This window comes from Aethalodelphis obliquidens, unplaced genomic scaffold (genome assembly GCF_003676395.1).
Source record: "Aethalodelphis obliquidens isolate GAN/ISIS:26980383/991018 unplaced genomic scaffold, ASM367639v1 scaffold3, whole genome shotgun sequence".
Classification (NCBI taxonomy): Eukaryota; Metazoa; Chordata; class Mammalia; order Artiodactyla; family Delphinidae; genus Aethalodelphis; species Aethalodelphis obliquidens.
The window spans coordinates 17,906,645-17,920,286 of NW_020837947.1; the positions used below are offsets into that span (position 1 = coordinate 17,906,645).

Sequence of the window (13,642 nt, forward strand, 5' to 3'; positions counted from 1 at the left end):
CAACTTTCATGTGGAATAGCATATTTTCCAAATTCTAGGTACTATTCACACAAGATGACAAAAAAATATTTTCATGCCATGATCAATGTGTACTATTCCAGAGAAGATCAAAATGTTACCCAAATGAATAGCAGAAAGATTCCATAGCAATATCACAAATCCCTCTCTCTCCAAGGATGAAATCATCGATTCTTTAATAAACAGGATCTATCAAACAGTAACGACAAGAACAGACACTAATTTGGTAATGTCTGCTGGATAATAAATAAACAAATGTGTTTAATGTGCTGCTGCTATTTTTATCACAATTAGAAATATGTTCACCAAGAACTCTCCCACATAGCATTCTATAAGCAAATCTGCTTTGGACCTAGTCTTTAAAATGTTTGCCTTTATATGATACATACAAACTCCTTTATGCTTTGTTTTATCTGCGCTGGCGGGATTTGTGCAGCCATACACCCAGACCTCCTGTTATTTAGCTAGTAGTTCACCCATACATTCGTTCGAAAGATATTTACCAAGCGCCTACTACATTCCATGTTCTCAGCTTCATTATTGCAATTTACAGCCTAGACACGGTTCAAACAATGAGGGATATTCAGTTATTATGGAGATGGAGGATGCTCAATGGGTCCATTGTTCTATTTTGTGGTTTGAATGGGATTACTGAAATTACTGAAGAAATATTTCCTCACATTTGAGTTCCAAACTTAGTAGCAAAGTACCAAACATCTTGGATATATATTGTCCTCTGTGTTTATTTATTTATTTTTGGCTGCATTGGGTCTTCATTGCTGTGCACGGGCTTTCTCTAGTTGCGGGGAGCGGGGTCTACTCTTTGTTGCGGTGCGCGGGCTTCTCAATGCAGTGGCTTTTCTTGTTGCGGAGCACAGGCTCTAGGCACACGGGCTCTGTAGTTGTGGATCGTAGGCTCTAGAGCACAGGCTCAGTAGTTGTGGTGCACGGGCCCAGCCGCTCCGCAGCATGTGGAATCTTCTCGGACCAGGGCTCGAACCCGTGTCCCCTGCATCGGCAGGCGGATTCTTAACCACTGCACCACCAGGGAAGTCCGATGGTTTAATCTTTATTATTCTTTCTGAAAAATTGCCAGTTTGTTTTTCCCGTCCTATCATTCCTTAAAGTCTGTCTCAGAGCCTTTGGCATTCCGTTGCATTCTGTTTGGCAAATCCTTCAGCCCATGTTACACACTTTGTTTCCCTTTCTTCCAACTTGACTCTTAGTTGGTCACATTAGAGAAATGTATTAGCGTCAAATATACCAAGGCTTCCTTCATAAAATATACAGATGATGTCACTGAATAAGGTTTGCGAATGTCGTCAGTGATTTCATCTTAGTCCAGAAAGGTGTGTAATCTGTGATTCTGTTTAGATCTCTTAAGGTTCCAAAATTTCCATTCAGATAGAACCTTTCAACAATCATTTATAAGCCTGCTTCCTAATGTTAAACCACAGTTAACAGCATCCTGACTACTTGTATACTGAACCACTGCAACAGGTTCCATTTGAGACCACAGCCAGAAGCCCATTAATGCCCTAATGAAAGCAATTTGTATCAACTAAGTCACAATGAAGACACAAGAGGGAAAAGGTTAACCCTACCAAATGGGAGTCTTATTGAATTAAATGAAAACTGCAGTTCACTCTTTCCTCCGAATCCTGGGTGAAATTCAGAGACACAAGCTACATCGGCCTGAAGTATTTTTGGATTTTGTTTTCTTTTTGCTCTACCTCTTAGCACATGCTTATTTCAAAGCTCTTCTACTTTTATTTCACTGTCAAGAAGTTTTCTTTCTGATTTTGAATACAGCAGGATGGAATGATTGAAGGGTGTGTGTGTGTGTGTGTGTGTGTGTGTGTGTGTGTGTGTGTGTGTGTTGGACGACCGGGTGGAGTCCCAAAGAAAGGAAATCAAGAGAGATCTAAAGGTCTCTTTTCATCAACTGTTCAACCAAAGAACACATGTTCTATTGGGTACTTTCCAAACTGCCAGACTGTGCTATTCATCTAAAAGGTTCAGCTCCATCAAAGTCTATCTTGTTGGAATTCTTAGAATTGGAAATATATTTTTTGTAGGATTTGTTTTCTTTTCCCTGAGAAAAAAGTGCAAAAAATGCCCAGGAGATTATTATCACCTTCAACATTCATAAGCATCATGGATAAGCATCTCATTCTAGGTCTTAGAAATATAACAAAACAAAAGAGGGTAAAGTAGTCTCCCTTTTTTTAAAAAAAAAAACAAACGCTAGGAGCTTACAGTTAATTTGAGGAACAGGTCATGTGCGTGTAAGTATGCAGATAATTAAAGATATATTGGTAAGTGGTATAGACAATAATGATGTAGGAGAGAGTGAGAGGGGAAGCTGAAATGGAAAGTTCCATGGAGAAATATTAATGATTGAAATTTGCTCAGGGATAATGCTCCATGACCTAATATTAACCAGAAGAATGATGACTATTAGAAAGAACTGTAGAAAAAATTTGAGGCAGAAACCTTTCCTCCCAGTTTGTCTACTACTGATCTATTTTCTTTACCCAGACTACCTGCATTTAGTCCTCATACCTAGTGCTCTTTGCATTGCCACAACTAATTCTTCTAGAACAAGGGTCAGTAAACTTTTCTCTGTAAAGAGTGTCAGATAGTAAATATTTTAGGCTTTGTAAGCCATGCAGTTTTTGTCACAACTACTCAGTTACAGAGTTGTAACATGAAAGCAGCCATAGACAATAAGTAAGAATTGAATACTGTAATATTCTAATAAAACTTTATGAACACTAAAATTAGAATGTCATATAATTTTTGTGCATCATGAAATAGTATTCATCTTTGGATTTTTTTTTTTACTTTGAAATCTTTACTTTAAAATTTTTTTATTTTTTTAACATCTTTATTGGAGTATAATTGTTCTGCAATGGTGTGTTAGTTTCTGCTTTATAACAAAGTGAATCAGCCATACATATACATATATCCCCATACCTCCTCCCTATTGCGTCTCCCTCCCACCCTCCTTCTCCCACTCTCCTTATCCCAATCCTCTACGTGGTCACAAAGCACCGAGCTGAGCTCCCTGTGCTATGCAGCTGCTTCCCACTAGCTATTGATTTTACATTTGGTAGTACATATATGTCCATGCCACTCTCTCACTTCATCCCAACTTACACTTCCCCCTCCTTGTGTCCGCAACTCCATTCTCTACATCTGCGTCTTTATTCCTGTCCTGCCCCTAGGTTCTTCAGAACCATTCTTTTTCTTTTAGATTCCATACATACGTGTTAGCATACGGTATTTGTTTTTCTCTTTCTGACTTACTTCACTCTGTATGACAGACTCTAGATCCATTCACCTCACTCCAAATAACTCAATTCCGTTTCTTTTTATGGCTGAGTAATATTCCATTGTATATATGTGCCACATCTTCTTTATCCATTCATCTGTTGATGGACACTTAGGTTGCTTCCATGTCCTGGCTCTTGTAAATACAGCTGCAGTGAACATTGCAGTACATGACTCTTTTGAATTATGGTTTTCTCAGGGTATATGCCCAGTAGTGGGATTGCTAGGTAGTTATATTTTTTGTTTTTTAAGGCCCCTCCATACTGTTCTCCATAGTGGCTGTATCAATTTACATTCCCACCAACAGTGCAAGAGGGTTCCCTTTTCTCCACACCCTCTCCAGCATTCATTGTTTGTAGATATTTTGATGATGGCCGTGTTGACTGGTATGAGGTGATACCTCACTGTAGTTTTCATTTGCATTTTTCTAATGATTAGTGATGTTGAGCATCCTTTCAGGTCTTTGTTAGCGATCTGTATAGCTTCTTTGGAGAAATGTTTATTTAGGTCTTCTGCCCATTTTTGTATCGAGTTGTTTGTTGTTTTGATATTGAGCTGCATGAGATGCTTGTAAATTTTGGAGATTAAGCGTCTGTCAGTTGCTTCATTTGCAAATATTTTCTCCCATTCTGAGGGTTGTCTTCTCGTCTTTTTTATGGTTTCCTTTCCTGTACAAAAGCCTTTAAGTTTCATTAGGTCCCATTTGTTTATTTTTGTTTTTATTTCCATTTCTCTAGGAGGTGGGTCAAAAAGGATCTTGCTGTGATTTATGTCACAGAGTGTTCTGCCTATGGTCTCCTCTAAGAGTTTTACAGTGTCTGGCCTTATTCAGGTCTTTAATCCACTTTGAGTTTATTTTTGTGTTTTGTGTTAGGGAGTGTTCTAATTTCATTCTTTTACATTTAGCTGTCCAGTTTTCCCAGCACCACTTATTGAAGAGGCTGTTTTTTCTCCATTGTATATTCTTGCCTCCTTTATCAAAGATAAGGTGACCATATGTGCATGGGTTTATCTCTGGGCTTTCTATCCTGTTCCATTGATCTATATTTCTGTTTTTGTGCCAGTACCATACTGTCTTGATTACTGTAACTTTGTAGTATAGTCTGAAGTCAGGGAGCCTGATTCCTCCAGCTCTGTTTTTCTTTCTCAAGGTTGTTATGGCTATTCGGGGTCTTTTGTGTTTCCATACAAATTGTGAATTTTTTTTTGTTCTAGTTCTGTGAAAAATGCTGTTGGTAGTGTGATAGGGATTGCACTGAACCTGTAGGTTGCTTTGGGTAGTATAGTCACTTTCACAATGTTGATTCTTCGATTCCAAGAACATGGTGTATCTCTCCGTCTGTTTGTATCATCTTTAATTTCTTTCATCAGTGTCTTATAGTTTTCTGCATACAGGTCTTTTGTCTCCTTAGGTAGGTTTATTCTTAGGTATTTTATTCTTTTTGTTGCAATGGTAAATGGGAGTGTTTCCTTAATTTCTCTTTCAGATTTTTCATCATTAGTGTATAGGAATGCCAGAGATTTCTGTGCATTAATTTTGTATCCTGCTACTTTACCGAATTCATTGATTAGCTCTAGTAGTTTTTTGGTAGCATCTTTAGGATTCTCTATGTATAGTATCATGTCATCTGCAAACAGTGACAGCTTTACTTCTTCTTTTCCGATTTGGATTCCTTTTATTTCCTTTTGTTCTCTGATTGCACTGGCTAAAACTTCCAAAACTATGTTGAATAAGAGTGGTGAGAGTGGGCAATCTTTTCTTGTTCCTGATCTTAGAGGAAATGGTCTCAGTTTTTTATCATTGAGAATGATGTTGGTTGTTGGTTTGTCATATATGGCCTTTTTATGTGGAGGTAAGTTCCCTCTGTGCCTACTTCCTGTAGGGTTTTTATCGTAAATGGGTGTTGAATTCTGTCGAAACCTTTTTCTGCATCTACTGAGATGATCATATGGTTTTTATCCTTCAATTTGTTAATATGGTGTATCACATTGATTGATTTGCATATACTGAAGAATCCTTGCATTCTTGGGATAAACCCCACTTGATCATGGTGTATGATCCTTTTAATGTGCTGTTGGATTCTCTTTGCTAGTATTTTGTTGAGGATTTTTGCATCTATGTTCATCAGTGATATTGGCCTGTAGTTTTATTTTCCTTGCAGCATCTTTGTCTGGTTTTGGTATCAGTGTGATGGTGGCCTCATAGAATGAGTTTGGGAGTGTTCATCACTCTGCCATATTTTGGAAGTGTTTGAGAAGGATAGGTGTTAGCTCTTCTGTAAATGATAGAATTTGCCTGTGAAGCTATCTGGTCCTGGGCTTTTGTTTGTTGGAAGATTTTTAATCACAGTCTCAATTTCAGTGATTGTGATTGGTCTGTTTATATTTTCTATTTCTTCCTGTTTCAGTCTCAGAAGGTTGTGCTTTTCTAAGAGTTTGCCCATTTCTTCCAGGTTGTCCATTTTATTGGCATATAGTTGCTTGTAGTAATCTCTCATGATCCTTTGTATTTCTGCAGTGTCAGTTGTTACTACTCCCTTTTCATTTCTAATTGTATTGATTTGAGTCTTCTTTTTTTTCTTGATGAGTCTGGCTAATGGTTTATCAATTTTGTTTATCTTCTCAAAGAACCAGCTGTTAGTTTTATTGATCTTTGCTATCATTTCCTTCATTTCTTTTTCATAATTTCTGATCTGATCTTTATGATTTCTTTCCTTCTGCTAACCTAGGGGTATTTTTGTTCTTCTTTCTTTAATTGCTTTAGGTGTAAGGTTAGGTTGTTTATTTGAGATGCTTTTTGTTTCTTGAGGTAGGATTGTATTGCTATAAACTTCCCTCTTAGAACTGCTTTTCCTGCATCCCATAGGTTTTAGATCATCGTGTGTTCATTGTCACTTGTTTCTAGGTATTTTTGATTTCCTTTTTGAGTTCTTCAGTGGTCTCCTGGTTATTTAGTAGTGTATTGTTTAGCCTCCATGTGTTTGTATTTTTTACAGATTTTTATCTGTAATTGATACCTAGTCTCATAACGTTGTGGTCAGAAAAGATACTTGATATGATTTCAGTTTTCATAAATTTACCAAGCCTTCATTTTTGACCCAAGATATGATCTATCCTGAAGAATGTTCCATGAGCACTTGAGAAGAAAGTGTATTCCATTGTTTTTGGATGGAATGTCCTGTAAATATCAATTAAGTCCATCTTGTTTAATGTATCATTTAAAGCTTGTGTTTCCTTATTTATTTTCATTATGGATGATCTGTCCATTGGTGAAAGTGGGGTGTTAAAGTCCCCTACTATGATTGTGTTACTCTCGATTTCCCCTTTTATGGCTGTTAACTTTTACCCTGTGTATTGAGGTGCTCCTATGTTGGGTGCATAAATATTTACAATTGTTATATCTTCTTCTTGGATCAACCCCTTGATCATTATGTAGTGTCCTTCTTTGTCTCTTGTAATAGCCTTTATTTTAAAGTCTATTTTTTCTGATATGAAAATTGCTACTCCAGCTTTCTTTTGATTTCCATTTGCATGGAATATCTTTTTCCATCCCCTCACTTTCAGTCTGTATGTGTCCCTAGGTCTGAAGCGGGTCTCTTGTAGACAGCATATACATGGGTCTTGTTTTTGTATCCATTCACCCAGTCTATGTCTTTGGTTGGAGCATTTAATCCATTTACATTTAAGGTAATTATCGATATGTATGTTCCTATTCCCATTTTCTTAATTGTTTTGGGTTTGTTATTGTAGGTCTTTTCCTTCTCTTGTGTTTCTTGCCTAGAGAAGTTCCTTTAGCAGTTGTTGTAAAGCTGGTTTGATGGTGCTGAATTCTCTTAACTTTTACTTGTCTGTAAAGGTTTTCATTTCTCTGTTGACTATGAATGAGATCCGTGCTGGATAGAGTAATCTTGGTTGTAGGTTTTTCTCTTTCGTCACTTTAAATATGTCCTGCCACTCCCTTCTGGCTTGCAGAGTTTCTACTGAAAGATTGGCTGTTAACCTTATGGGGATTCCCTTGTATGTTATTTGTTGTTTTTCCCTGCTGCTTTTAATATTTTTTCTTTGTATTTAGTTTTTGATAGTTTGATTAATATTTCTTGCCATGTTTCTCCTTTGATTTATCCTGTATGGGACTCTCCTGTAGTTAATTGATGATTTCCTTTTCCCATATTAGGGAAGTTTTAAAGTATAATCTCTTCAAATATTTTTCAGTTCCTTTCTTTTTCTCTTCTTCTTCTGGGACCCCTATAATTTGAATGTTGGTGCGTTTAATGTTGTCCCAGTGCTCTCTGAGACTGTCCTCAATTCTTTTCATTGTTTTTTCTTTATCCTGCTCTGTGGTAGTTATTTCCACTATTTTATCTTCTAGATCACTTATGTGTTCTTCTGCCTCATTTATTCTGCTATTGATTCCTTCTAGAAAATTGTTAATTTAATTTATTATGTTGTTCATCACTGTTTGTTTGCTCTTTTGTTCTTCTAGGTCGTTGTTAAAAGTTTCTTGTATTTCTCCATTCTATTTCCATGATTTTGGATAGTCTTTACTATCATTATTCTGAATTCTTTTTCCGGTAGACTGCCTATTTCCTCTTCATTTGTTTGGTCTGGTGTGTTTTTACCTTGCTCCTTCATCTGTTGTGTGTTTCTCTGTCTTCTTATTTTGTTTCACTTACTGTGTTTGGGGTCTCCTTTTCGCAGGCTGCAGGTTCATATTTCCCCTTGTTTTTGGAGCCTGCCCCCAGTGGCTAAGGTTGGTTCAGTGGGGTGTGTAGGTTTCCTTGTACAGGGTAGTGGTGCTTGTGTTCTGGTGGTTGAGGCTGGATCTTTTCTTTCTGGTGGGCAGGACTGCAACCGTTCGTGTGTTTTGGGATCTGTGACATTATTATGATATTAGGCAGTGTCTCTGCTAATGGGTGGGGTTGTGTTTCTCTCTTTCTACTTGTTTGGAATAGGGTGTCCAGCACTGTAGCTTGCTGGTTGTTGAGTGGAGCTGGATATTAGCGTTGAGATGGAGATCTCTGGGAGAGCTTTCGCCATTTTATATTACATGGAGCCAGGAGATCTCTGGTGGACCAATGTCCTTAACTCGGCTCTCCTACCTCAGAGGCACAGACCTCACACCCGGCCGGAGCATGAAGAACCTGTCAGCCACATGGCTCAGAAGAAAAGGGAGGAAAAAGAAAGAAAAAAAAATAGATAAATAAATAAAATTATTAAATTAAAAAAAGTATTAAAAATAAAAAATATTAAAAAGTAATAAAAATAAGAAAGGAAGAAAGAAGAGAGCAACCAAACCAAAAAACAAATCCGCCAATGATATCAAGTGCTAAAAACTATGCTAAAAAAAAAAAACAAGAAAAAATCGGACACAGAGAATCCTAGGACAGATGGTAAAAGCAAAGCTATACAGACAAACACACAGAGAAGCATACACATACACAATCACAGAAAGTGAAAAAGGAAAGAAAATCTATATATAAAAAGAAAAAAATATATATATATATAAAGAGAAAAAAAGGAAGAGAGCAACCAAATCAATAGACAAATCTACCAATGATAATAGACTCTAAATACTAAACTAAGATAAACATAAAACCAGAAAAACATTAGGTGCAGAAAGCAAACCCCAAGTCTACAGTAGCTCCGAAAGTCCACCGCCTCGACTTTGGGATGATTCGTTATCTATTCAGGTATTCCACAGGTGCAGTGTACATCAAGTTGATTGTGGAGATTTAATCTGCTGCTCCTGAGGCTTCTGGGAGAGATTTCCCTTCTTTTCTTTGTTCGCACATCTCCTGGGGTTAAGCTTTGGTCGCCTGAGGGCATCTGTTCTTCAACTAGACAGGATGGGATTAAAGGAGCAGCTGATTCCGGCGGTCTGTCTCACTCAGGCCAGGGGAGGGAGGGGTACGGATGCAGGGTGAGTCTGTGGCTGCAGAGGCCGGCATGACGTTGCACCAGCCTGAGGCGCGCCGTGCGTTCTCCTGAGGAAGTTGTCCCTGGATCGCGGGACCCTGGCAGTGGCGGGCTGCACAGTCTCCCTGGAGGGGAGGTGTGGATAGTGACCTGTGCTTGCACACAGGCTTCTTGGTGGCTGCAGCAGCAGCCTTAGCGTCTCATGCCCATCTCTGGGGTCCGCGCTGATAGCCACGGCTCACGCCCATCTCTGGAACTCATTTAGGCGGTGCTCTGAATCCCCTCTCCTTGCGCACCCCGAAACAATGGTCTCTTGACTCTTTGGCAGGTCCAGACTTTTTCCGGACTCCCTCCCGGCCAGCCGTGGTGCACTAACTTCTTCAGGCTGTGCTCATGCAGCCAACCCCAGTCCTCTCCCTGCGATCCGACTGAAGCCCGAGCCTCAGCTCCCAGCCCATGCCCGCCCCGGCGGGTGAGCAGACAAGCCTCTCGGGCTGGTGAGTGCCGGTCGGCACCGATACTCTGCGTGGGAATCTCTCTGCTTTGCCCTCCGCACCCCTGTGGCTGCGTTCTCCTCCGTGGGTTCGAAGCTCCCCCCTCAGCCACCCTCGTCTCCGCCCGCGAAGGGGCTTCCTAGTGTGTGGAAACCTTTCCTCCTTTACAGCTCCCTCCCACTGGTGCAGGTCCCGTCCCTATTCTTTTGTTTCTGTTTATTCTTTTTTCTTTTGCCCTACCCAGGTATGTGGGGAGTTTCTTGCCTTTGGGAGGTCTGAGGTCTTCTGCCAGCGTTCAGTAGGTGTTCTGTAGGAGTTGTTCCACGTGTAGATGTATTTCTGATGTATTTGTGGGGAGGAAGGTGATCTCCAATTCTTACTGCTCTGCCATCTTGAGGGTCTCCCCCATCTTTGGAGCTTTCTAATCTACTTACAAAATATAAAGCATTCTTAGTTCGTGGGCTGTAGGAAAATGGGTGGTGAAGCAGATTTGGCCCATGCACCATAGATTACTGACTTCTACATTAGAAGACTTCAGCATTTCCCAACCTTTACCCTTACTATAGCTGTATTCACTTTCCTCATCTGTCTCATAGAAACTAGGTCCAGTTGCTATATACAATTTAGGTGACTTATAATCTTCAAAGTATAAAGCTGAAATTAATGTAATAATTTCTTTGATAGTAAATAATTGACATAATTTCAGATCAAAGGAAGTCTACTGGACATGTTAAGCATCAGAAACTGCCGTCTAGGGAAAAGTCAAGTAAGTAGAACATATGACGGATGAGTCAGAATCTGTGTAACTAATAGTGAAGCCTGATCCCACTGCCTCTCTTGGGCAGGAGACCAGAGAATTCCTCTTTGTAGAAGAGATCAGCCAAAAGAAAAGACTCAATGATACAGATATTTGTTGATTTCACAATGAAATTTCTTCAATGGTCCATATTATTTTGAAATATGGAGGCAAATACTAGGAGTAACTCTAAGTAAGGAAAGTGGCTGCCTAAGGAGAGCAGGACTTGGGGATGGAAAGGGATGAAATAGAAAACATACTGATTTTATTTTAAGCCTTGTAATAAAATTTGACTTTTTTTAAAAATAATATCTTTATTGGAGTATAATTGCTTTACAATGTTGTTAGTCTCTGCTGTATAACAAAGTGAATCAGCTCTACGTATACACATATCCCCATATCCCCTCCCTCTTGCATCTCCCTCCCACCCTCCCTATCCCACCCGTCTAGGTTGTCACAAAGCACTGCGGCTGCTTCCCACTAGCTATCTAGTTTACATTTGGTAGTGTATATATGTCCATGCCACTCTCTCACTTTGTCCCAGCTTACCCTTCCCTCTCCCTGTGTCTTCAAGTCCATTCTCTACGTCTGCGTCTTTATTCTTGTCCTGCCCCTAGTTTCATCAGAACCATTAAAATTTGACTTTTAAATTCCTACATCTACATTTTTCTTAAATATAATAATTTAATTCAAAAGAAAAAAAGAAAACAGAGCCCTTTGGTGACTCTCAATGCCTATAGAATGAACCCAAACTATTGGGCATGTCACACAAGATACTCTATAACTTGGGCATAGCCCACCTTTATGGCTATACCACAGTCACTCCACAGCATGTACCAGGAAAAGAACTATTCTATCCAACCTGCTTTTATATCCCCATGTTCTTGGTCCTGTTTTTTTCTTTTGAATGTCCTTTCCTTGCTCTCTGACTGGTGAGCTACTTATCTTTCAGATAACGCCAGCTTAAATGTTGCCTCCTCTTTGTACCTTTCACAGTCCCCATAGGAATCATTAACTGGTTCACTATCTATGTATTCTTAGCACTTTTGACATGTTCATACCATAGCACTTAGCACAGAGGATTATTTATTTATTGGACTGTCATGCTATTTAGACTGTAAGTATCTCAAGGCAAGGATCAGGTCTGATTCATCTTTTTTTTTTTTTTTGCGGTACGCGGGCCTCTCACCGCTGTGGCCTCTCCCATTGCGGAGCACAGGCTCCGGACGCGCGCAGGCTCAGCGGCCATGGCTCAAGGGCCCAGCCGCTCTGCGGCATGTGGGATCTTCCCGGACCGGGGCACGAACCTGTGTCCCCTGCATCAGCAGGTGGACTCTCAACCACTGTGCCACCAGGGAAGCCCCGATTCATCTTTATATCACCGCTTCCTAGCACATAGTAGGTGCTCAGGTAATAGTAATTGACTTAAAGATCAAATTTGCCTATAGTCAGACACTTAATGAAAGAAGAAGCTACATGATTAGTGACTCTTATTTTTAAATGTTTAAATAGTTGGTAACTAAGAGACTGATAGAAGGAAGGGCAGGAGATTCTTTTGCAGGAAATATGACAAATTTGGTTTTATTTTTCCTGAGTTGTGGATTGACAGTAAGTTATCTAGTAAATATATCATATCAGAAGTTAGAGAAACCAGTTCAATTTCAAAAAAGAAACTAAGATTAAAAATATATATTATGCTGTCATTATCATATTAAACCATCTGTGAATCCAAGAGATTTGACGAGATTTCTGAGGTAGACAATTGTTTTAAACAGTAATTCTCAACTCCAGATGTGCAATAGAATCACCTGGAGAGCTTGTGAAAATGCACATTCCTCTGGCCCCTCAGAAGGTCTAGGGCGGGGCCCAGGAAACTGCATTTTTACAGGTGCCTTCTGATGATTCTGAGGGAGAACCTCACATCTACAACCTGAGAAATTCCTGGGAAAATGGAAGAAGAAAAAGTTGAAGAAATGACTTTGGGAGTGAGTTGGAAGACTGGAGGAAGATTTGTACCCAGTGAAGGGGAGAGGAAGAGATGGCTGCAATTTGGAAATGGCTTTGCTACTATTTGCAGAGAACAGAAAATACTGGAATTAGAATTTACCAGTCACTTTATCTGTCTTCAGAATTATTTCTTCTGATTCATGGTTTGAATTTTAAAATAACTTCATGTCACAGACCTCGTTAACAGTTTACTATAGGGACTAAGAAGATATCTGGGAACTCATGTCAATTTTCAACCTATGATGAGTTAGAATTCTACTGCTCTAAGTGTCATGCTGTTTTCTTCCACTTACCAAATGCTTTTGCAATAATAAAATCAATTATATATTCAGATTTAACATCTTTTTGTTAAGTGAATTATGTAAAAAGTCTTTATAGGTATAAGCATTGTTTTTCACTATATAAAACACCCTGGTGATGACTCATCCTTATGTGCAGAACTCAAGGAATCTATCATTCACTGCATAAATTACTGTTGAAAAGTTTGCTTTTATTTCTAACTGTGGAAATGAATAAAGCCTTGTGAATATATTTTTTAAGTGGTCTAAATTCCATTTTTTACTAGAGCCACAGCTAGTTCTATAAAGGACACAAGTCCAACTGAGATTTTAATGATAAAATAATAAATAGTTATTTGTTAAATTATTTACTTAATTCAGTAAATTAAAAATAAATAAATATTAACCAAACATATGTTAGAGTTAAATTTGCCAACTGCTTCATTACAATAAACGATATTAAGCATGAAATCTATCACTGCCTGCTACATGTGGAAATAAACAAAGAGTAACCAAATGAGAACAAGCAAAGGTTATTTATTCTGAGCTTGTTGTAGGAAAAGAGTCAGCCACTATTACTTGTGTTTGGCAGAGACGCAAAGACAGGCAGAGGAGCCAGAAAGCTTTATACAAAATAAAAGGAAAGGCTTCAGGTGTGCTGTGATTGAAGGCTGTTGGTATAGGAAAGCTGTAGGTGGGCTAAGTAGAAGTGGGAAATCCTGTGTGATTGGTTAGGGGTGCGTATATGCCCCCTAATTGGCCCTAAGTTGGAAGCCAGGACAAAAGTTAGGGAAGCT

The 13,642-nt window shown here is 39.0% G+C and overlaps 1 long non-coding RNA gene across 1 annotated transcript in view; it reads left to right on the plus strand.

The window, feature by feature from the left end:
- LOC113608074 (uncharacterized) overlaps window positions 1-13,642 on the plus strand; it is a 336,338-nt gene that overhangs the window by 33,950 nt on the left and 288,746 nt on the right. The gene's annotated exons all lie outside the window — the stretch shown is intronic.